At 46.6% G+C, this 25,231-nt stretch overlaps 1 protein-coding gene and 1 long non-coding RNA gene across 6 annotated transcripts in view; one reads left to right on the top strand and one right to left on the bottom strand.

Annotated features, from left to right (window-relative positions):
* Positions 1–25,231, top strand: part of SPATA13 (spermatogenesis associated 13) — a 346,853-nt gene that overhangs the window by 61,501 nt on the left and 260,121 nt on the right. The window lies entirely within an intron of this gene.
* Positions 9,829–13,478, bottom strand: LOC139076409 (uncharacterized). The gene is made up of 3 exons (XR_011528000.1): positions 13,352–13,478; positions 12,923–13,028; positions 9,829–11,267 (listed from the first exon to the last, which is right to left on the bottom strand). It is a non-coding gene; the product is annotated as an uncharacterized lncRNA (long non-coding RNA).

Genomic DNA, 25,231 nt, shown 5'->3' with positions numbered 1-25,231 from the left:
GTAGAAGCCAAATGACATCTTAGTATTTTGTTACAAAAATAATTTTGGTCTCTAGGACTCCTTGAAAGGCTCTTGGGACCCTTGGGGTCTATAGACCTCACTTGAGTACCACTGATTTAGGGCATCTCAACTCCTAATCTTTTAGAACCATCCAAACTTCCCCATCTTGTCTAGCTATGGAAGACTTAAATTACTTGGCTAATCATTCCCAATAAAACAAGTTGAACTGGGCTCTAGAACTCTCTGCTTATTTCTAACTTAGCCAAGCTCTAGTTTCCTAATTGTCAGATTCAAATACTAGACTTTTTATAGAAAATGGTTGGATGCTCTGAATGAGGTATTATTAAAGCGTATGGTCTGTTAAGATCATTTTTCTTCTGTTCATTTCTTTTACATTTTGCACTTATACCCTGAGGAAGAGTTCAAATTTATTCTTAAAGTAATGGAAACACAGTGTTAGTCTGTTGAATAAATACTAAGTCCACTAAACCAAGTTTGAGCCTTGACAGTTCTAGTAGCTTCATGCTGTTCATCCAAAGGAGTTTAAATTCACTCATAAGTACTGGTGACAAGTTCTTAGAACAGCATATAGGAAGAATTGGAGTGAAAAACTGAAAGCTATGTTTCTCAGAACAGGGACAAGACAAGGATGCCCGCTTTCGCTACTCTTATTCAACACCATATTAGAAGTCCTGGCCAGAGCAATTAGGCAAGAAGAAGAAATAAAAGAGATCCAAATTGGAAAGGAAGAAGTAAAGCTGTCACTGTTTGCAGATGACATGTTACTGTATTTAGATAACCCTAAAGAATCCACCAAACAACTAGCAGAAATAATTAACAAATACAGTAAAGTTTCAGGATACAAAATCAAGATACAAAAATCATTTGCATTTCTATACACTAATAATGAACTAGCAGAAAGAGAAATCAAGACTACAATCCCATTTACAATCTCAACAAAAAGAATAAAATACCTAGGAATAAATTTAACCAAGGAAGTGATAGACTTGTATACTGAAAACTATAAGACATTGTTGAAAGAAATCAAAGAAGACACAAAGAAATGGAAAGTTACTCTGTGCTCATGGATTGGAAGAATAAACGTAGTTGAACTGTCCATATTACCTAAAGCAATCTACAGATTCAATACAATCCCTATCAAAATCCCAGTGACAAGGGTCAGCCCCATGGTGTAGTGGTTAAGTTTGGCGCACTCTGCTTCAGTGGCCCAGGTTTGCAAGTACACCACTCATCAGCCACACTGTGGTGGCGACCCACACACAAAATAGAGGAAGGTTGGCACAGATGTTAGCTCCAGGGGAATCTTCCTCAAGCAAAAAAGAGGAAGATTGGTAATGGTTGTTAGCTCAGGGCAAATCTTCCTCAGCTGAAAAAGAAAAATCCAAATGACATTTTCACAGAAATAGAGCGAAGAATCCTAAAATTTAAATGGAACAGTAAAAGACAATAAAAGATAGCCAAAGCAATCCTGAGAAAAAAGAACAAAGCTGGAGGTATCACACTCCCTGATTTAAATATACTACAAAGCCATAGTAATCAGAACGGTATGATACTGGCAGGAAAACAGGCACACAGATCAATGGGACAGAATTGAGAGCCTAGAAATAAATCCACACTTTTATGGACGGCTAATTTTTGACAAACAAGCCAAGAACATACAATGGAGAAAGAAAAGTTTCTTCAATAAACGGTGTTGGGAAAACTGGACAGCCAGAATGAAGAATGAAAGTAGACCATTGTCTTACACCATACACAAAAATCAACTCAAAATGGATTAAAACTTGAATGTAAAACCTGAAACCATAAAACTCCCTGAAGAAAACATAGGCAGTATGCTCTTTGACATGGGTCTTAGCAATATCTTTTTGGATATATCTCCTCAGGCAAGGGGAACAAAAGGAAAAATAAGCAAATGGGACCACACCAAACTGAAGCGCTTCTGCACAGCAAAGGAAACCACCAAGAAAACCAATAGACAACCTACCGATTGGGAGAAGTCATTTTCAAATCATATATCTGATAAGAGGTTAATATCCAAAGTACATAAAGAACACATACAACGTAACAGCAACAACAAAACAACCCAATTAAGAAATGGGAAGAGGATTTGAATAGACATTTTTCCAGAGAAGATATACAGATGGCTGACAGGCACATGAAAAGATGTTCAGTATCACTAATTACCAGGGAAATGCAAACCAAAATCACAATGAGACATCACCTCATGCCTGTCAGAATGGCTGCTATTAAAAAGAAAAGAAATAAGTGTTGGAGAGGATGTAGAGAAAAGGGAACCCTCGTGTACTGCTGGTGGGAATGTAAGTTGCTGCAACCACTGTGGAAAACAGTATGGAGATTCTTCAAAAATCAAAAATTGAAATACCATGTGATCCAGCTATTCCACTTTTGGGTATTTATCCCAAAACAGGAAAACACTATATGCATCCTATATTCATTGCAGCATTATTCACAATAGCCAAGACTTGGAAACAACATAAGTGCCCAAAAACAGATGAACAGATAAAGAAGATGTGGTACATACACAATGGAATACTACTTAGCTGAAAAAAAGACAAAATCTTGCCAATTGTGACAACAGGAGTGGACCTTGAGGGTATTATGCTAAGCGAAGTAAGTCAGATGGAGCAAGATAATTACCATATGGTTTCACTCATATGTGGAAGATAAACAAACACATAGATATGGAGAACAGAGTGGTGGTTACCAGAGAGGAAGGGAGGTGGGGAAAGGGCGAAAGGGGTAAAGGGGCTCACATGTACAGTGATGGATGGCAACTAGACTTCCTGTGGTGAACAGAATGCAGTCTATACAGAAGTCGAAATATAGCCCTGCACACCTGAAATTTCTATAATGTTATGAACCAATGTGACCTCAGTTTTAAGAAAAAAGAAGAATTGGAGCTCTCTCATCCTTTAGACTGCTGTCCCATCTTGAAGGCGGGGTGCATTTTCCTGTTTTCTTCTCCTATTTGATCATATTACTGTTGGATCCATTCTTTCCCAAGGATCAGGACTGGTTACGTAATTTGTGGGGCCCAGTGCAAATGAAAATGCTGTCCTTTTATTTTAGAAGTATTCCAGATTTTAAGAAGGCAGCAGTGGAGCTCCAGCCAAGCACCCACGAAGCCCGCTCTGCCCAGGACACAGTGTTGACCCAGATGCCAGTCACAGCAGCACCAATAGACAGGTGAGAGACAGGAGCCGTTTACAGATGCCTCTGAAGCCTCAGGATCTGGGGATTCCTTAAGGGGATTGTCTTTCAGGGATATTTTAGGGAACTCCCCCCTCCAGGGGCCCATAGGTAAGAAACGCAAGAGCTCTCTGAGCCCTGAAGACGTGCACAGCCCACCCGCCCTGCTCCTCTCTGCTGATCTAAACTCAGCTGTTCATTCAGATCTTACATAAATTGCATTTCTTCTGTGAAGGCTTCGCTCACCTTACTAAACAACAGTAATCGCTTTCTTCTCTCAATTCCAATAACGTTATTGTCTGTACCAGTTATTTGGCGCTTAGTAGATGCTGTTAATTTTAAGTTCATTGTCAAGGAAGCACTTGCTAATTGTTAACCAAGCTATTTGAAAACAGGTCCTTTGACTAGTGCTTTTTAGAATTCCTCTTCCCCACAACTAGCAAAGAAATCGTTCAGTTTCTTTTTCTTTTTTTAAAGATTTTAGTTTTCCTTTTTCACCCCAGAGCCCCCCAGTAGATAGCTGTATATTTTTTATTTTTCAGTTGTGGGTCCTTCTAGTTGTGGCATGTGGGGTGCCACCTCAGCATGGCTCGACGAGCAGTGCCATGTCTGCACCCAGAATCTGAACCTGCAGAACCCTGGGCTGCTGAAGTGTAGCGCGTGAACTTAACCACTCGGCCATGGGGTCTGCCCCCGATCAGAGTTTCTTAATCTGGGGTTTGTGGATTAGCTTGTGGAGGTCCAAGAACCCCCAGACATTATAAATGAAATTGTAGATGTCTGTGTATATGTCCTTTTTCAGAAATATTCCCACTCCCCCATAAATAAAGGTTAATAACAACTAAGCTAGATTCTCAACAAAGATACTCTCATTGGTCTTTGGGGGATTTTAAACCCAAGATCTGCTATAATGTGGTCAGGAAAGGTCACACAGACAGTCCCCTCCTTCAGACCCTCAACCATAGAAGGAGATCCTTCCTTGATGGTGCCAGTGGGCTTTTAGTTCTCTCTGTTGCATGCTTACATTGGAGTCCCAATGATCCGGTCACCTTTGACATTCCTAGGGGGTCTATGTTTGAAGAGAACCCTTGGCTTGCCCCCTCGATTCTGTCTCATCCCATGCAGACCTGTGGTTGGTACCAGAGAAGCAGGACACATGACCACAGCAGTTAGCAGGACGCCTCCTTAGTGCTGAGAAGCAAGATGAGCAACTAACTCGGGGTCAGCAAGCTTTTTCTATAAAGGGTAAATAGTAAATATTTTCTTTGCATGCCCTATGGTCTCTGTTGCACAAAGGCAGCCGTAGAAGACAGCCATAGGTAAACAATAGGCATGGCTGGGTCCAAGGACAACTCTGTTTACAAAATCAGGCAGTGGCTGCATTTGACCCATGAGCCAGAGTTTGCCGACTTCTGACCTATTCATGCCTCACTGGGACCTAGGAAATCCTAGTTATAATCAAAAAACACAACAGAGTAATTAGGCAGCCTTTCAGAACTCTACATTTCACCAATAGCATGTAATTCTAATCTTGGCTAAAAAAGGAGCATCCGCATCCAAAGAAACCAGCTCTTCCCAGGTAATAGCCCAGGCAGGGAAATAGGGGCGATTTGTTGTCACTATCCCAGTTCTCAGGCCCCCTTTATCAGAGACAATAAAGAAGGTTATTGTTTACACCAGCACAAACAAGGAGAGGGCAGGATCCCGTTATCGAGTCCCGATTGCTCCCTGGTCTGCCTCTCTGTAATTGCCGACCCTTTCTTTCTCTGTTCCATGCAGAGGATGAATAAAAGGTTCACGATGTATGATGTCACCGGAGTTCTGAAAACAATCCCTTGATTGTTTCACTTTCAAGTCTGCCTTTGCACCCAGCTGTGGCTGCAGCTGCCAACCATTGCTCTACCAGCTACTATTCATTTACCAAACCAGCTTCCTCAGCTCCCCGCCCACAGACTGTCCTGGCAGGAGGAGAGCGTGGGGGGAGCAGGACTCGTAGGTAGAACTCGATGGTGTCATTCCTAAGAGAACACAAATAGTGGAAGCTGAGTCACCGCATCTTATGAGAAGACAAGAGTAGATGGAGCCACAGGGCCCAGGGTAAGGTAACGTGAGAAGCCAGGCCAGCCCCATTTTGTAGAGCTCAGCTTTAAGGAGGAAAGATTACCTGAAGAAAATTCAACTAGGATTTCTCTTATGGATACAAATTTGGCCAATTGAAAAGAAAAACTGGGCTTCAAGGCACTTCAATTTTAAGTTCTTTAGTAGTTTAAATCTCTTCTCTCTGGCTTTTGCTAATTGTTTATTATAATTTCTTTATAAAGCTCTTCCTTGTTCCTGAAGATTAGAGTCTATGGTTGGCCAATCACAAGAAACTTTTGCTCAGATTAGAACACAAAATGAGCTCAGTACTATGGCTGTGGTCCACCAGGGGACGCCAAAGCTGTGGTGGGAGCAAGCAGAGAGAAGGCGGCTTGGGGAAAGGGGCTGGGCGATCACAGAGTTACAGCCACATTTAGACATGAGCCACAAACACAGTTGTACTTTGAAACAACAAATAAAGCAAGATATAAATGTCAACCTGTGCTCTTACCTATAGGAACATTGTAGGATGGAGCTGAATGGGTTCCCACGAATCCACTTAGCTGGATTCAACCCACAGTGTGCTCAAAACACACAGGAAAATTTGGAAAGCTTCTTTCTCATACTAAAAGTGACATGTTCTCTTTGTAGAATCTCCCGGAAATTTCAATATGATATAGGTTACTTGGATTTTTTTTAAAAAGGGGTTTCAACCTGAATTTTGGATATCAAGGGTTTTTGTTGTCTCTTTCTCTCTCTTTCTTTCTTTCTAATAACAACGTCCTTTTAAAGCTCATTTTCCCAATTGAAAAATTTTGACAAGGATCAGATTAGCATAATCTATGATGCCTATGTCAGAGTTAAATGCCTCAGAATCAGAATCTCAAGTGCAAAGAGCTCTGGTATAAAGATGTCATTATATGTTATAAAAAACTAAACCAAAAAGTCAGTATTGGCTTTTTTTTTTTTTTTTGAAGATTGGCACCTGAGCTAACATCTGTTGCCAGTCTTCTTTTTTTCTTCTTTCTCCCCAAGGCCCCCCAGTAGATAGTTGTGTATTCCAGTTGTAGGTCCTTCTGGCTCTGCTATGTGGGATGCCACCTCAGCATGGCCAGATGAGTGGTGCTAGGTCCACGCCCAGGATCCCAACCAGGAAACCCTGGGCCACTGAAGCAGAGCGCAGGAACTTAACCACTCAGCCACAGGCCGGCCCCTGACACCTTTCCAGCTTCACCTCAGCCTCTCTCCTCCCACAGCCTTCATTCCCTCCAATCTTGGCGAGGGTGGGGGAGGGTGGCGGGCACTATGCCAATCTTCTCCTTTTTTTTTCTTTCTTCTTCTCCCCAAAGCCCCCCAGCACATAGTTGTATATTCTAATTGTAGGTCCTTCTGGTTGTGCTGCATAGGATGCCACCCCAGCATGGTCCGATGAGCAGTGCTAGGCCTGCACCCAGGATCTGAACCCACTAAACCCCCGGCTGCCGAAGCAGAGCGCAAACTCAACCACACGGCCCCATGTATTGGTTTTGTCAAATAGCTTATAGGTCAAAGGTTTAAAGATATTGGAAACACAAACCTGGAATTGGGTTAGGAAATCATGGTGGTGTTAAGAAAATGCTTCTTTTTAGTCTTTTTGAGTCTTCTCCCACTCGTAGCTCATATTTTCATTCCTCCCAATTTGGGTGGAAATAGAGAATAGAAAAGATGGGAGTGACGGCTGGCATGGGAAGGGCTGGTACTAGATGGCACGGCAGAGCAGAGATGTCTGGCTTAGTCTCACTCAATCAAGGAAAGAGGGAGACAGGCACAGGAAGCCTCTCTCAGCCTGAGGACAGGGCCCAGGGGACCAACCGCAGCGTTGCAAAGACCGGGTGGAATCAGAATGAGTCGTAAAGGTCAATACTAATGTATTTGACATGCAGCCTTCACCTTTACGTCATTTTATTTGGAAAACGTAGTGGGAGTTCCTTGCTCTGGGATCGTGGGTGGGACACAGAGAAGGCTTCATGTGGCCCATGTTTTAAGGTGTGGGGACCAACCCTACTAAGAGGGTAAATCTTCCCGCAGGCAGATTCGCTGGAAAGTCGCGGCACCCTCTGTGTTCCAGGAGTGTAGGCTGTGGGGACTCGTGTACGTCGTGAGACAGAAGGCAGGGTTCACAAGACAGTTTTGTGACTTTTCTTGTTACTCCTCAATTTTAGGCACACAGCATTTCCCCTGAAGGCTTCTGGATGAGCAACACTGACCTCAGTGGGAATTTTAAACTCTCAGTGAATGAGAGAAGATGGGAAAAGCAACATAAAATTTTAAAGCACAATGGGAAGCGTGGTGATGATGTGCTGGGCCACGTCCTTAAATGTTGCGTGTTTACAATCCTACAGTTTTCAAGCATGCCGGGCTGCCAGGTGTAACCATTGACCCTTCTCCTCACAAATCAACTGATCAGAGGCACCAGTGCACATTCACACACGCTCCCTAACTGGTCACTTCACAAAACTGGGTTCCCGAGTAGTTACTTGGTGTGCTGGCCGTCAGGAGGCAAACCTTCCTGAATTAACTCTAAGGACGGACCTTCTCGAAAGGTATTGTGCATAGATAGATATAATTTGAGCAGCTGGATCAAAATGGAGATTCCTAAGTGTCAAGCCCGGAGAGGCTGTCCCAGTCGGCCAGTAGCGGAGCCTTGGAACCTGCATTTTTATAAAACCCTCCCGATTGATTGTGACACCATTGCTCCAAGAACCCTACTTAGAGGAACAGCACTGGGAACTTAATTAAAAAGATGGTTCTTCAGAGACCCAGTGTTTGTTTAGACTGCAAGTTCAAAGCATTAACAGCAGTTTGATAGTTGATAGGATGATGCAAATATTGTATGAAAATATATATATAACTATATTTTAAACTGGTCTGAGTTGATAATGAAGCCTTTTGCAACGTGTGTTTGTTTCCGTTGAATGAAACATACAAACTCGTTCACTCTCAAGTATTTGTTTTTGGTGTAGGCACAGCCCTTTCTCCTCTTCAGCTTACACTCACAGAGAAATGTCAACGGCCTAGCTGGACTTTCTCCATGTCCCCTCGCTCTTACTCAGTGGTACTTTACTCCTCTGCCTCATCATGGATATTGGGTTTGGCAGTGACACACGTACGAGGATTATGTAGTGAAGTGTGAAGTGGGACATAGGACTACAGATGCTCACGTGATGAAATGTCATCTTGTTTGTAATCAAACAGTGCACCAATTTCTGCCACCTCAGCAGCAGTGGTCTCACAGCTTGGGAGATTCAGGAAGGAGATTTTGGCTGTTAGGGAAAAGAGAACGTCCATCTCCCGGATTCTGGGCCTTGATTGATGGTTACATACACACACACGCGTGCGTGAACACACATTTACATGCACACATACGCACACACAGAGTCTTGGGCCCACAGGGTGCAATCCATGACTGTCAGGTTGGAGGAGAAGAGCACGCTTTTCTGGAGGATGCAGTCCTCAGTGAATTTGTCTGCACATTTTATGTCTCTCAACTTTAAATGGGGGAATTTGTTGGGTTTCAGGCTTGTGCCCGAGGGAAGGACAGAAGATTGGGCCAGTGCGACTCAGAGTGAAAGGCCACGTTTTCGTAATTCTGCACTGGTTCTTCACACATTGAGATTTTCTAATAAATGCCCTTCCAGACAAAATTGGAAAGGACGGCAAGTGGAACAAATGAAGTCACCCTCAAGACAAAGGCTGCGGGGAGAATGACAAATTTTAACTGCTCTCAACCTTGGAGACATGGGTTGTTGTTTTTTTCGTTTTGATGGCACTGCTGCAGATTAGATGACGGATTTACGGTGGCAGAGCCTTTTGTGTTTCCCAGAGTGCTTTACGGTCAGGTAGGCAGGGAATGTATTATCTTCCTGTCTTTGCCCTGATCAGAAGACTAAGGCACAGCAGTGGAGGGCATGGCTGGCCCGGTGACTGTCAAGTGACTGGGCTGACCTGCCATCCCCGCCACACTGCCTGACCGCCCGGCGGGGGGCGGTGGGGGGGGGGGGGTCTCTGCTGCCTCTGAAAATCCAAAATCTCTCTCTCTTTCTGGTTTCTTTTGTTTTTTTCTTGGAACTCATTCTCTAAAAACAAAATCCAGGACTGTTTTGTTTGTAAGATTTTCCTCTTAAAGTGACACTCCTTAATATCACTCTGTGTCTTCATTTAATTTGTCTCTCTTATAATCAAACCTTTTGTGTAAGTTTCTTTGGCATGCCTCTTGGAAATTCGTATCTGGAAAACTGTCTTCCTTGAATAACTAATCTATTTCCTTTGACCAGATAAGGAGATTTATGTACTTCTCATCTTTGAGACAGCTTAGAGCTGAATTTAATATTCAACCATGGTTTTTGTATTATCCTCAGTTAGTTTCTTCTCCTTCCAAGAAGTTTTAAACTGTGTATTTCAGCTTTATTTTATATGCACCTTTTATTATGAGCCAAAGCTTTTTGGAAATAGGCAGGATGTATACACTTTGAATAAACATTTTTTGATGTGAGTTTAATTTGCTATAAAGTAAAAACATCCAATGCCCTAAATACAGCTGCAGTATCATTAAATGGAACTGGGCGGATCACGTGGTACAGGTTTTTTTATTGTTACAAATACTGTAAGAGTAAATCTTGTTGTGGAAGAAATTTTGTGTATAAAATGGCACTGTAAACAATGACAGGGTTTGTGACAAAGGGCACTGAAATAAAACCAAGGTGCCAGGGAAGTGGAGAAGTTAGATGGAAGGATGCTAAAATTGAATTTTAGTCTGAATTATCTCTAAGTAATTCATATGAAATATCACAAGGGAAGATAGTTTTTGCACTTCACAGAAAAAAAAATCTGCACACAGGTTTCTGTGATCTGTCCTTGGCCCAGGCTCTGAGCTTTGACGAGGCTGCCCTCCTCATCCTGTCAGGACCACGGAGAACTAAAAACCACCGGCCTCCAGGTCAGCGTGCTCTCCCGCTTAGCAGATGTGGGGTCTTGGGCAAACTGGTTCCATTCAGAGCCTCATTTTCCTAATCTGTAAAACGGGGTCATAATGCTCACCTCAACGGGCAGTCCTGACCATTTAACAAAGTGATTTATGAGAAGAAATTCGCACACTGCCTGGCACAATTTTTCTTGAAATTTGAATTTTATCTTGTAAAAAAAATAAAGTATTGCATTTTCTGTTTCCTAATAAATCCTGTGTAGAGCCCTGAATTAGATTTTTACAAAAAAAATGTTTGCCGGAGTATATCACACACACAGAAAAGGGTGTAAGTCATGAGGGTGCAGGTGGCTGCTGGGGTTTCCACAAAGTGAGCACCCTCATGTACTAACCCTTAGATTGAGAAACCCTCCTCCTAGGCACTACTCCATCCTAGGAAGGGATCCATTCAAGCCCAGACTTCTGACACCACTGATTTGTGTTGCCTATTTTGGAATTTTATATAAATCGAGTGTGTATAGAGTGTGTAGAACTGTAGTTTTTGTGTCTGTAGTTGTTCATTCTCATGGCTATATAGAAGGCTACTGCACAATACCAAAATTTATTTATTAATTCTACCATTGTCAGAAATTGGAGCTTCCAGTGTTGGAATTGGAGGACATTATGAATAAGGCTGCTCTGAACATGCCTGAACAAGTCTTACAGTAAATGTACGTACCCGTTTCTATTGGCTGTGTATCTAGGGATGTAACTGCTGACTCGAGCGTGTGCATCGTGATCAGCGTTAGTAAGCCCTATCCGTTTTCCAAAGTGGTTATGCCCATCTGTCTCCCCAGGACAGTGGGAGCGCCTCGTCGTCCTCATCAGCACTCAGCATTGTCCGTCTTTTTCACTTCGCTGTTCCACTACCTAGCTGAGTAGCGATAGCTCAGGATGCTTTTCGTTTGCATCTCCCAGGTGACTAATGCATCTGTTGCACTGTTGACATTGCCTTACACTGTTTAGGTAAAGGAATGATTTTAAACATTCGTATTTCACAATTCAGCAGCTCTAGCAAACTTTAATCAAGAATAAATGGATCTTCACATCCATAATCTCATGTAATAACACATATGAAATTTGCATCCTGCAAATAGAGAATATATAGTTCCGCTTTATTTTTTTTTTGTCCTTTAAAATTTATAAAATTCAATTTGGTACTTGATGATGAAAGACATTTCAAATAGGTCAAGAAAATGGAGATTTTAGAACCATCAGTCTCTGATCAAAATCCAGTAAAATGCGGTAAACCATATAAAGACAATCTTAAATACTTCGAAATTAGGCGACATTCTCACAAAGTATCTATAGATCAAAGAGGAGGTCGAGGGGGAAATTAGAAGTTATCTAGCAAGCATTCAAACTAGGGGACCTTATACCAAGCCTATGGGACCCAGAAAAAGTTGTATTTAGAGGAAATAGACTTAAATGCCTTCTGTATTATAGAAGGAATTTTTAAAATACAGGTTAGAATTCATCTTAAGAAACTGGGGGATAAAATAAAACAAGAAAGGACCTAAGAAAAGGAAGTTAATTAAGATAGAAGCTGATAATAATGAAGTAGACACAAGAACTATTAAATCTTTGGCTACTTAAATTCAGTAGTAGGGTTGAGAAATGTCTGAATTCTAACCCTGGATGAGATGAGGGCCCTAAACACAGATGTCTCGCTTCTCTGGTTGTTTAGTTTCCTTCACTGTGAAATAACAATAGCCGCAGCAGTAATAATAATAATACCTAAGACAGTGTAAGTGGGCATAGTAAGTTTTAAAAATGTGGTTTATTGTAGTGCAATTAGGCAGCATAGATTTCCTATATGTATCTGCTATTGTGCTAACTTCAGAGTACTAAAGACACAAAATCAATGTCCTGGTCAAGGGAGAGTGGGAGTTCTGTCCATCACGGAGACCCTCGCACCACACGTGTAGATATTCTGAAGAAAGTACTTAAAGGACCTTTACAGTGGAGCCAACATAGTCTTCCGCAGGGGTCTTTACAAGCCCAGAAGAGGTGAGTCTGATTATTTTCATTTGAGACACTTTCAGACTCTTTCTAACCATCTGTAGAAGTCACAGGATTGATAGTAACCATGAATTTATAAGAAATCATTATAAGGTTAATTGTCTATGGTAGATACTAGAAAACAGATATAAAGTTGATCTTAGTAAGAGAAGACTAAAATTTTCAGTGCACTCTAGTCCCTTGAAATCTGATAATGGTGACTGGTCAGTTTCCCAGAGCCAAATAAACCTGCTAGACCAGTCCTCCCAAGAAACCAAACATCCGCGTGAGATGGGGAAAACATGGAGCCAAACCACACACGCAGAACAGTTGAGGTGGCTTATGTTTTATAGGCTCTGAGGCTGACTTAGACTATGTACCATCCCTGAGGGGCCACTTTCCCTGAGTCGGGCAACCTCCAGGCAAGGAGGAAGGGGCCCCTGGATGGAGTCCAGCCTGTGCAGCCCCTGGGACACGGAGGGGCAGTGGGCTGGGTCTCAGCCTTGCACAAGAATTCACAAGAGGAGGTAAAGTCGTTTTCTGTGCTGTGTCTCCCCCCGAAGTTCAAATGCAGGGATGGTAATGCACTTTCCCAATGTTACTAAAACTTACCTTTGTCCAGCTCCAAATTTAGGATTCTGCATCATTGTCTGTGTGTTGCTGGGCTGTGTCTGTACTGGCAGGGCTCTCTGGACAAGGAGCAGCGTATCACCCCCATCTGGCAAATGCAGTAGTTTGTACAACACTCAGATACAAAATCATGAGGGAAGCCTCCTGAACTGGTGCTGCTGTAACGTCCCAGGAGGCCTCCCCATTTCTCAAAAATGTGCTGTTGGCTAACTTTTGCACTAAAACATCTAGGTTGTGTTACTCAAGAGTTTTTCCCATCATGTTCTTACAGGTGCTTGTACTGTGGTTTAAGCTGTGTTCTACACCCAGCTCTGCATTTTACCAGTTGGGTAGCCTTGGGAGGGCCTCTGCTCTTCTCTGGATTTCCTCAATGTATGCAAAAGTGATAGAGTGAACACTTCCAGCACTAACCGCCTTCAATTCTCAGGGACCCTGGCCCCTTTTCCTCTGTCTCCACACAGCACGTCCTCGTTGCAGGGCCCTGTGAGCTGCCATGAGGACGTGCACTGCAGGGAGCGATTTCCAGCCCCAGTGGACAGGTTGTGCCTGCAGTCATCAAGACTGCCTGTCTTTGTCGTGACCTTTTAGGTGAATGACCTTATGCCTGGGGGTGGAGATAAAACATCCTTAGAAGCCAGATACTTTCTGTCCTCGCTATTCCTGCCCACGCGCTGCCCCAGCTCTGCCCAGTGGCCCTACCAGCGCCTGTCACAACCCCCCACCCCCATCCACTCCAGTTTGCAGCCTGTCCTGCTGCATCAGACAGATACCCTTTATGGACAGCTCAGCACTTCCCGGCCTGGCCCACCCCAACCATACCCTGGAGACTGACCTGTGCAGGCTCTGATCAGCTTCCCCAGGTGCAGCTGTCAGGGTCTTGCCTCAGGTTCACATACCCCTCAACTCCTGCTCAGGGGCTCTTGGAGGATGGCCAGGCATGGGATTCTGGGGGGAGGTGCTGGGAGCCGGTCTCCAGGCTTAGCTACCACTGCAGTGTGACAAGGTCTGGCAGTGGAGTGAGAATGTGCAAGGCGCTTCTCAAGGGAAATTAGGGAAAGCGCACAATATCTATATGCACTATGCTCTTGCATCTATTTTTCCTTTTCTGGAATTGCTGGGGAGTGATGAGAAGTTCTGCTGGTCAGCTTCCTCCTTCCTCCCCTCATAAAGTAGGTCAGAGGAACATTGGTGGCCATCCCATAAGAGGAACCTGGCCAAATCAGGAAATTTTTATAGGAGGAAAATGGTATATGCTCCCCTTAACTTTAGGAAGACACAGATGGCAGCCAGGTACATATAGGGGCCCTCATAAGAAGAGACGTAGACTTACTTTTTTAAGTCCAGAGGACTTGATGCGAAAACATCATGAAACTTTGGTCAGAGTTAATTGGGACTATGATGAAGATTGGGTCCCCCATAAGTGGAAAGGAAACAGAAGAATTACACCTGAGGATACAACATATTGGGATAGTATGAATGCACGGTGGGGAGATCCTAGAACATGGAATCCATATACAATGAAACATCTGTGTAGGCTGTATTGCAGAGACCCAGAAAGGGCACATAAGGCCACAGAAGGCCCATGGTGGAATTGGTGGAAAGAAGGGGGACGATGCAAACTTTACTGCCAAACACGTTCCTGACCTTTGAAAGACAAGCAAACAAGTCCAACCTTTAAAGTTCACTTTATTAATAGTTATGCCAGCTATATTTGACATGTATATTCGGTTGTTTGCAAGACATCTTATACTTTCCTTTGTATACCATACCCTGCGCCCTTGAAACCACTTGTTACTTACCCCACAGAAAATATATTGCTTGCCGGACATGCGATGTCTAGATAATGTCTAAGTGCTAAAGATTAGCTGCTGAGATAATATCACCTGATTGAACCTTATGTAACCTGGACCCTTTATAAGAAAAGCAGATGCTCATATTAAATAGGCTTGGAAACCTCACTCCTTGTCTCACTGCGTCTCTCTCTCTCGCCGACTCCGTCCATCCCTTCGGGAGACCCTGGACTCAGCTGGGGCTGGACCCCGGCAGGGAGGCACTTGGGGTGCACACATGAGCAACCGGGAAGGGGAGGGGAGGTTAACGCCAGTGGGATGGTCAGTAGAAGGAAGTGGATGAATAAATGCTGTGTGTCCACTGGTCGAGTACAGTGGAGCCCAGTGGAGAGAATGGTCCCTGCCAGGGTGATCTGGGGGCAAGGAGAGGCAGGGAGAGACTCCATGGGGCAGATCAACTGAGGAGAACCTTAAGAGAAGTGGGCGGATTGGAGGCAGGTGGGTGAGAGGGGGTAGGGCTTGGAGGCTGAGGCGGCAGCGCTACTGGAATCCTGAGGGAAAGAGCCTGCTGCGAGCTGGGCTCTCTAGGACCAGGAGGGGGCAGGGGGTGCGAGGGGCAGACAAGGCAGCGGTGGGCATGGGGCCCCAGGAGTCCCTGACCTTCTGTTCACAGCACCCATTCCTACTCCTCGCCTCCCAGGCCACCCTCGCACTCTCATCTGTCTGAGTCTCCTGCCCTGGTTCAGACAGCCTGTCTCCAGCTTTCCCTTCCGCGTGGGCTCTCCATCGCTTGCCTCCTTTCCCATGTGGGAATTGAAACCCTCCTAGTTCTTGGGGAGTGAGTGTGGCTGTAGGGCGCCTGGCTTGCCCCTGACTCATTCATGCTGGGCATTCAGGGCTCCTCTGAGCTCAGTTCTTAACGCAATTCCAACTGGAAGAGGAGGAGGACGAAGCATGACTCCAAAGGACCTTGGGGCCTCAGTGGCACAGTTTGATCTGGAAGTTTTTATTTCTTGGTTGTCATTAAGTATTGATCTTATATTTAAATTCAGAATGGACATGCACTTACGTTCAGGTATGCAGACCTGATACAGACGAGATATATATATAGTTGTTGTTTTGGTGTTTTTGTATTTTCAGTCTATTACATGAGAAATAAATGTTCCAGGCAGGTTGCTAGGAATCTCGCCCAGAACGGCTCTGCCTGCCCCCATTTCCAAATGGAAGCCAGTCTCCACACATGCTGGCCTGATGACAAGGACGGATGGAAAGTCTGCAAAGATCTGACTTTAGGGAACTCTTCGGACACAGTAGAATGTGACTAAATTTCTCTATAAAAGACACATTTTATAAGGAGAACATAAATATTCAGTGTTTTGGCCTTGGACCCCACAACGTTCCTGTGCCGGGGCAGGCCAGCACGTCCACTTTTCCCTCCCTCCTCCATGCGTTCCTTGTCCCTCACAGCCCTGCCCAGCTTATTATTTATAAGACGCATCTCCTGTTTTCACGGAACATTGTTTCTTTGAGCTTCCTGTAGAGATATTTTGGGACTAAGAACCTTGGCTTCTGATTTTTTTTCTCCTCTACCTTACGTAACACTTCCGATTCCTAATTCTTTTGTATTTTCTCTCTCCTGTGGCTCTTTAGGCTAAAAAACAGAGTCTCGTTCAGCATTCTAAGTTTGTGGGACCTATTGGTACCTATAGCACAAAGTTATTTACTTCTATGATATTTTAACTTTAGATGTAAAAGTTCAGTGTTTGAGGACCAGGAATGTTTTGTTTGCGTGCATTTTATTGTCACAAAGTGCAGAAAAGTTCTCGTGTGAGTGAAGTTTGCAGAGTTTTGGAGCTGGAGCGCTGCCTGACAGGTTTCCTCTAAGCCTGTTTTGACCCGTTTTTCTTTTAGATTTGGATGGGAGTTTTAGTAGTTTTTTCTTCTCATAAAGCAGTGCCATTATCCATAAAGGATGAATGATGGAATTTGGAAAATCACTGCATTTAGATGCAAATGCCTAGTGAACCACGAGCCCCCAAAGCTCCCTGTCACGCACCCGCCGTCGCCTGGGTGATCCGCCCGGCGCTCCCCGTGTGCGTGTTCTAGCACAAACGATCTGTGGGGTTGCATGCCACCGCCCCCAACTAGATATGAAAGTGGGCGAGCCGCGCTGCCCCTGGGCCTCAGCTTCCTTACCCGGAACGAGGAGCGTCCACAGCGGGCTCCCTGAGCACCCTCCCGGACCTGTCTTGAGTTGGGGTGGGGTGGCAAGGTCGGGACGGCACTTCTCTCGACGGCCACTAGATGTCCGGGGAGCACGCGCCTGCGGGGCTGGCGTCTCTGAGAGTGCAGGGGCTGGTCCTGTTGTCGCTGCTCCTGCCTGTCTTGTCCTCCCTAGGAGCTCGTGAGCCCTGCTGATGTGAGGGAGACAATGCTTTGGTTTCAGGTTTGTCATATCGGGGGCTGGTGACTCAGCCATCGAGACTCAGGCAAGAATTTTAAGGGACACCAAAACAGTCCCTTAGTTTTCTTGATGCCCGTTTGAAACCTGACAGGGAACCGTTACGCTTTCGGCAATGGACTATTGTGGGTGCCACGGAATAGGGGTTTACAAGGATTTTTCAAAGATAAATGAATCAGCAGGGTATTATGGATTATTTATATGTTTAAGGTGTAGACATCTTCAGAAATGAAACAGCAGTCACAGGCTCCCCCTTTGTCCTGGGTCTGCCTGAGGCTCCTGCATAGCTTTGCCTGTGCCGGGTCACTCTGAATAATGGGTGCCCTGTGCTGGGGGCAGGCTTGCAGGGGGAGATGGGAGACGTGGAGGAGGATGTGAAGAAGGCCACAAAGAGCAGTCACTTCAAGGACAGCATGACAGATCCCTCCCACGCTCCTTCCACTGTGGGAAAGCCCCAGTTCCCATCACAGCGCAGCGGCCCTGGGGTGGGGCCCACTGTCCTTCAGCCAGGAAAGGAGGGAAAATCCTTCCGGGGGATTTCAAGAGAACTGCAAATCCGTCTGCAATATAATATAATAGATAAATGACAAGTTTAGCAAACTTGGCTGTATCTAAGCGAGTTTTTAATTGGAGGGTTCCAGGGAATAACCACCAAGCCACTGCTGGAAGTGTCAGTGGTGAGACGTCAGAACTGTCCGCACGCCCAGAGACAGCTTCCCATCAGGGCCGGGCAGATGAGTGGTTGTGCGAGAGCCGGAACACTGACAAATCACGCAATACCGGCACTGACCTCTCGTGATAATATGCCCTCTGGCATTTAAAAAACAAGTAGGTTTAGTTAGCCACGTTTCAGAAGGTGGTTGTTATGACTATGATTTTACGTTTATAATTCTAATTTTTTATGAACAACATAATGCCAGTTGCTATAATTCAAAATTTATATGCCACAAAAGCAAATGTTGTGTCCTATCTTATTTTACATAGTCTTTGAAGTTCAGATCAGCAAACCTGGTCTCTAGCCGTCTGAGGGGACGTGTAATTTACAGGTAAAGGAGTATCAGGCTGTCGTATATGTGTGTATCTTCTATTATTCTGTTGTTCTTAAACTGTTCCCCAGTCCTCTCCTCTTCCCTCGGGGGTGTATGTGTTGTTAGGTATCCATCCCTTCATGGCCGGGACGGCACCGTGTGTACGATCATAGACTCAGTCAGAAGGCCTGGGTTCAAACCCCGGCTCTGTCCTTTCCTATCTGTGTTATCTTGGGCAAAGTTCTTCACTTCTGTGCGCCTCCGTGTACTGAGGATGCTAATAGTACCTACCTCATTGGGTTGTTGTGAGGAGTAAAGGAGTTAATGCAGGCGAAGGTCCCAGAACAGTGTCTCCCAGACCTTCAGCCATCGTCCTTCACCCATTTAAAGTACATGAACTTCCCAGTGCCACGTGCCAGGCACTGTGCTGGGCCGTGGGGTCCAGGGGCGGTGGGCCCAAGAGCGCTCGGGATCACAGTCCTCAGAGCTACTAGTCCTTACCCCCTGGTGGGAGTGACTGTCTGAATCACCCAGCTTCCTTGGGCCTCAGTTTTCTATCAAATAATAAAGACGGAGTCAATAATCTCAAAATTACTTTCCAACTCTAAATATTCTTGGATGTTCTAAGTCAGGTGGGCTCCGTGGAATTCAGTGCATTTGTCTGAGCAGTTCGGTCTGTCCACTCCCAAGATTCAGAACAAAGCAAGTGTGCTTCATCAGATAAATGTCATAGCTTATATGTCATAGCTTATATGTGAGGTGTCTTATGGGCGTTTGGGATGAAAGAAGTTATAAGCATATCACATATTAACAGGAGCAATTTGAACAATTTAGGGAGCAGATTAACAACAGGTTTACCTGTAAGGACCCAGCACATTTCTCCATGAAAGCCCTCCAAGACATATAGTGGTCTTTGCAGGGGGAGACAGGATAAAGGGAGCTCTCAGGCATTCCACGGACGTTGAAACAGTTGAATAGAGGGAACTAGTCACTTTTTAACAAGTGAATAACTAGAGAAAGTTAAAACGAGAAATGAGGCAGGAACAGAAGGAAGTGCCCAGAACCGCTTCAGTGCAGAGTGTGTCGCATGCCCACCTGAAGGTGCTCTAGGGTCCATATAGAGATGTCTTGGGAGTTCTAGAAAGGCCAGCCAGGTTATACATCTGGTTAACCCAATAGATCTGCATTTGGACTTTTAAAGTAGTAAAAGAATCAACTTACCCTTAGATTCATTATTCCTTTTCCATAGAAAATATGTGATGAACTAAACCCTCCTCCTACATACTCCCACAGCATTCTGCTCTTCTGTCCTAAACGTCGCTCTTACTTTCTCGTTTAACTCCTTGTCTTCCCCTCTACAACTTCAGCCGGGTGGAAGTGGTATCTGATTGCTCGTCGTCACGCCCTCGGCGCCCAGCACAGTCTGCAGACACGGGAGGAGCGTGTGTGCACAGGTGTATGTCTCCAGTGAATGGAGAGGACGCCTCCTTTTAGCAGACCCATCTTCTGAACTGTGCCTACTCAGTACTTAAAAGACCCTTACCTATTTCTGTGTGCTTGGGTGGCTTTGCTTTGGGAGAGGAGTGAAGGCAAGAATAAGCAAGTTGCTCTGTGTGTCCAAAAAGATACCCAAACTGATCTGGTCACAGGGCGGATTTTGGTCCTCGGGTTCTTCTGAGATCGAAGGTGAGCAGCCTTCCCTACCCACTGCGGCTTCCAGGATCCCTGGCGTGGACATTCAGGGGAATGAGAGTGGGACTTCTTAATCTGGCCACTCCTCGGCCTCTGGCACCTTGCCATCCCTCTGCAGCTGCTGGTCCTCCTGAGGACGTCCTGAATTTTCCCTCTCAGTCTTCACTTCTTGGTGATGCCCTCCACCGAGAGGCCCTCGGTGAAGCCGGTGTTCTTGGCGTGCTGTGACCACATCCGTAACAGAGCTGGTGGCCGTGGGGCGTTCAGCACAAATGTCTAAAGATGGAAGGCACTAAAAGGTCTGGTTCAGGGCAGGGCATTATATTCACCCTGTTAGGACATAAACTCCATTTCTCTGTTCTCCTGGTCTACCCGACCCCACCCCCCATCCCCAGCCTCCATCCTTCAGGTGGCTAGAGGCCTGGAGTCCTGGAGATGGCTGGCCGCAGCCTTTCAGAATCTCCACACCACGTGTGTCACTACTTGCTTTCCTCTTCTTTGAGTGCTGTGACCCTAAACAAGACTGCAGTTGGGGGGGGGGGTGTCACAGCCAGGGACCCCCATTGGGGGTCAGGAAGGATCAATGAAAGGAAGTCATGCTGAGCTTCACTATGCCGACCCCTCCTCTGTCTCCTTTTGATCTCGGCACCTGGTGAGACTGCCAAACCCCAGGTTATTGTCTCTTCATTCCATGGACGCTGTGGCAAGGGGCTGTGGCGTATAGAAGGGAATGTTCAAGGTCGAGTTCACACTCGGTGTGTGATGTGATTGCCTCAGACGCCCAATCCCTTTTACCACACACGATCTCCACGCCTGATGCCACGTCGGACGGTTGTATCTTCATACTTATTTCGCTTTGCATGATTATGATGCTACATAAAGTGGACTTTTGCGGACCATAAAACAAAACCCAGCAAGCTCACTTTGGATGACATCTTTCAGTCACAGGAAGCAGGATTCCAACGTGGAAGACTGCAACACAGCACCTGGTATTCTTGTTTGGGTCTCAGGTCAGGTAGCGAGAGAGAGAGCAAACCCAATCCCGGGCTCCTGGCGCTGTTTAAACCTCCTAAATTGTAGGGACTCATCTCATCCTCCCCACAGCGCTGAGTATGCGACTCCACCATCTCCGTTTCACAGTTGAGGAAATCGAGGCAAAATAGAAGGGCTTCCGATCCCTCCCCGGGCAGCTCTTGCTGAATACAGGATCAAAAACAGCTCACAAGCTGAGATTCGTCTTTATGGTATAAGGGCTATGTGTTATTTAAATAATAATTAATGACGTGAATAATTACAAATGGCCTGGTTAATAATACATAATTAATGACCTGATTAGAGATTCCAGCAAAGGAAATTATCGACAGCTTTTCGGGTTTGAAACGCAAGGTTCAGAAAATGCCAACATCATCACGAAGTTCAAATAATTTATCAATTGCTTCTTTTTGTTTGATAAAGCCACGCCAGGTGGGAAGAATGGCTGTGGCTTGGGGAGAGCTGTCTTCCTGTGGCTTACGTGGCGGTGCTGTGGGCTCACTGGCAACAGAGGAGGTGGCAGTCCCCAGACGGCGCCACGGCACGCACGCTGGTTGGAAAGCATCTGTCCTGGGGAGCCGTGTTGTTTGCTCGGGAAGGGGCACCCCTGCCGCTCACAGAGGCCTGTGGACCCTGGCTCACACAGGTCTGTGGGCCCTGGGACAGGGCTGCGATCTGTTTACTGGTGTAGTCGCACGGCCCAGCACCGCGCCTGGACCCTGGCGGCCGTGAGAGACTCTGCCTTGTCTGTGCAGAACGTCATCCTCGTTACCACCACAGCGGCTGCACCTGGCCTGGCAACGTGCGTGCTGCTCTGCTTTATCGCACTACAATCCGAACAGCTTTTGGCCATTTTCAAAGGTATAATTCTTCTTCAGAAGATTAATGATTTGGCACCATTAAGTTACTTAAGCTAATGCTTTACTTTCTGAGAGCAATTTCCAAAGGAGGAAGAAAGACAACATTTCTGAGTCTGTTATATACCAAGCACAGGTACTTTCATTTCTGTTATCTCATTTAATGCTCACAGGGGTTTTGTAAAGTAAGTATAATTATGTCCATTTTATAATTGAAGAAGCTGAGGTTCAGAGAGGTTAAGTAACTCACTCAAAGTCACACAGCTAGCTAGAAGGACTTAGAACTAAGATTTAGGCAGCTTTGACTCAAAGCCTACTTTCCACTGCTGTTGCATCTTGAAGAGGAGGTCTGGAGATGTGATGAGCAGTGGAAACCTCGCTGCAGAGAGATGTAAGCTACCAATGAGGCCATTTTGACGAGCAGCTCATCTGCATGTATAAATCCTAACAGATTGGTTACAGCTCAGAGTGCTTTGCTGTGACCCCTGGCACATTCCTGTTTCTTAATGCTGATGGTTATCCATGAAGAGCTGTGGAACTTTTAGCCCCGTGCCCATGTCTCATGGTCCCCAAACTCTATTTACTGAGCACAGCCCAATTGGCTGTGGGTCTGGGTGAGGCTGTGATCCTTTGAGGAAAGGCTGAGGAGGGGGAGAGGGTTTGGTCCAACCGAGAAACCTCAGGGCCTGCCTTCTCCTGCCACTGGGCGGACCTCCACCCAACAGCGAGGACTGGGGCGCGGCCGCCCTCCCACAGATCCTTGCCCCTCGTTCAGGTCGCCTGCCTCCAGAGGCTGCCTATCTTTTGGCAAAATAGCAGGTGCTGGGTCAGGAGACGGACGGGCTTCTGTCTGGCTCTAACTGTCCACGTTCTTGTGAACGCTGGCCCCGAGTCTCCGGCCGGGTGAGCGTGGAATCATCGCCATGTCTGTGCTGCAAAGAGGGCGCGCGAGTGTGCGTGCAGGTGCAGGCACATGCGTTTGCTGCTGGGGCCGGCCCTTAATAGCCCCTCGTTAGGACTAAGCCAGTGAAGAATCAGGATTTCCCAACTTTGATCGTGGATGGATTTTACTCTAGAGGCAGCTGCAGACTGAACTCAGACCGCGGGGATGGTCCTGCCGTCCGACCGTGCCAGGCCTCCTGGGTAGCTCCACCACGCACTCTGTAGGCAGCTCAGGCCCCAGGATGACCAGGACACCTTCCCACCCTGCCAGAGCGTCAGGCCAGCAGCCATGACCCAGAGGCCTCTCTTTGTAGCCAGTGTAACCATGACAGACCCCACCAATAAGGCTTTGAGCTGCTCCTCCCCAGGGCCCCACAGAGGGCGGCACCCAAGCCTTGAGAATCCAGCAAGGCTGGTGCTGCTCATTTCCAGAGACCGCAGTCCCCTCCCTGGGAGTTGCCTCTGTTTCCCGTATTTTGCGTCTTGGAAGCCAAAGGCCACCGCTGCCTCCTGCCAGCTCACCCTCAGGGAAAGCCGTTCCTGCGCAGACAGGCTCCTGAGAGGCCTGGGCAGCCTGGTCGTCTGTGGTCTACCAGCGTGCTGATGCTGGACTGATGCTTATACAGCCTCAGGTCAACCAACACATCATACCCCAGGTCTGTCACATGATGCGGGATCGTGACACTGTGCTTGAGTGTGCCGCTAGCCTAGCGTTACACTCAGAAGAAAGTTCAAAGACCGGGCCGGGACCCTGACGGCCTGCCTGTTCTGGTCCTTGGCTCCCTCCTCCCTCCCTTCTCCCCTCACTCCTTGCTCCGGCCCCTGTGTTCTGGAAGCCTCTTCCACAGCCCACATGGGCTACCATGCTCCCTGATCCCTCCAGCTCTCTGCTCAGACTGGCTAAGTGAGAGAGCAGCCCTGTCCCGCTCAGTTCTCTCCCCCTTCTGGTTCTTCCTGCCAGCACTTCCCCAGGGCCCTGTGTCAGCCCCCCTAGAAGGTACGCTCCACGTGGCAGGGACTTTGTGTTATTCACGTCCGTGTTCTCATTGCCAAACCGCCATCTGGCACAGAGAATGCTCTCAATAAGTAGTCGTAGGGAGAACGAATGAGTTATTGTAAGTCCTGATGCGTGCCCAAGGTCAAGGCCCTCTGGCCGAGCACCACTCTCTCCTCTTGACCCCAACCTGGCCTGGGCCGCCTCCCCCCTCCCAGACGCTCTGCCCTGCTCTCTGCAACTCCCGTTGCGGGAAGACGCGCCCCCTACATCACCACCACATGTTCCTCCACACCTTGCCCACCTGAACCCTGGCTGTCACCCCAGGACTCCAGTGGGGGCGGCTCCCTCTCTCACGTCCTGGACCTCAGGGTCAGGGAGCGGGGTCAGCGTTCCCCTTGCTTCTGTTTCACCTTTGGTAAAACAAAACCCTGCTCTCTGCTGCGTCATCCCCGGGCTGTGTGGCTCCTCTTTGTTGCTGTCCTGACTTGGTGCCCATTCACCCCCTCGCTAAGCTCATGGTCCCAGCATCACTCTGGGAAACTTCACACGGGTGACTTCTTTAAACCCCCGAATGTCCCCGTTGGCTCCTGCCTCCTTTCGCAGGGCGTCCTCTTCCACCTGTGTGGCCTTCACGCTCTCCCATGGCCACGCTTGGAGCCTGCCGTGCCCGAGGATTGCTCTCCCTGAGCAGTCTTCAGTTCAGTGTTCCCATTCTCAGACCAGGACCTCCAAGCCTTCCAGCACTCTCTCCTGCTGATCTCCACTGCACCCGCTCTTCAGCCTCATCAGGCCACTCTACTGCCGACCATTTCCTCCTGAGGGTTAACCATCCCGTCACAGACAATTGAAGACGGTCCGAAGCTTATAGTGCATCAGCGTGAAAGCAAGCAACCAACCCCTCCTGAAACTGGCCAGTGTCTCATGGGTCCTTCAAGCCCAGCTTTCATGATTTAGTAACTAGATGACATTCAGATATACAGCATTGCAATTACATCAGAGGGAAAATAGGAACTTCACAGGGGAGAAACCTGGCAGACACCACCTCAATCGGGTGATGACACCATCAATGATGTCATGAGGGTACGTGTACTCCCTACACGATGGGACAAGACAGGCATTTCACCCCTGGGGTGTTTTTTCTAAAAACCCAAACCTAGTCTAATTATGAGAAAAACATCAGGCAAACTCAAATTGAGGGAAATATTATACAGTACGTCATCAGTATTCCTTACAACTGTCATTAAAACAGGGAAAGCCTGAGGAACTGTCACAAACCAGAGGAGACTAAGGAGATGTGACAACTCAGTGGAACCCAGTGGTGTCCCGCTGCGGTCCTGGAGGACAAGAAGGGCATTTTGCTGGCTCCATCTAAATAAACGTGGATGTTCAGTCCAGAGCAGTGTACCAATCTCGGCTTCATGGTTGTGACAAATGCATGTTGATAAGATGTTAACAGTAGGGGAACTCTCTGTACTAACTTAGCAACTTTTAT

This window comes from Equus przewalskii, chromosome 16, assembly GCF_037783145.1.
Source record: "Equus przewalskii isolate Varuska chromosome 16, EquPr2, whole genome shotgun sequence".
Lineage (NCBI taxonomy): Eukaryota > Metazoa > Chordata > Mammalia > Perissodactyla > Equidae > Equus > Equus przewalskii.
The sequence above is the reverse complement of the archived record's forward strand: the minus strand, read 5'-3'. Positions and strand labels throughout refer to the sequence as shown.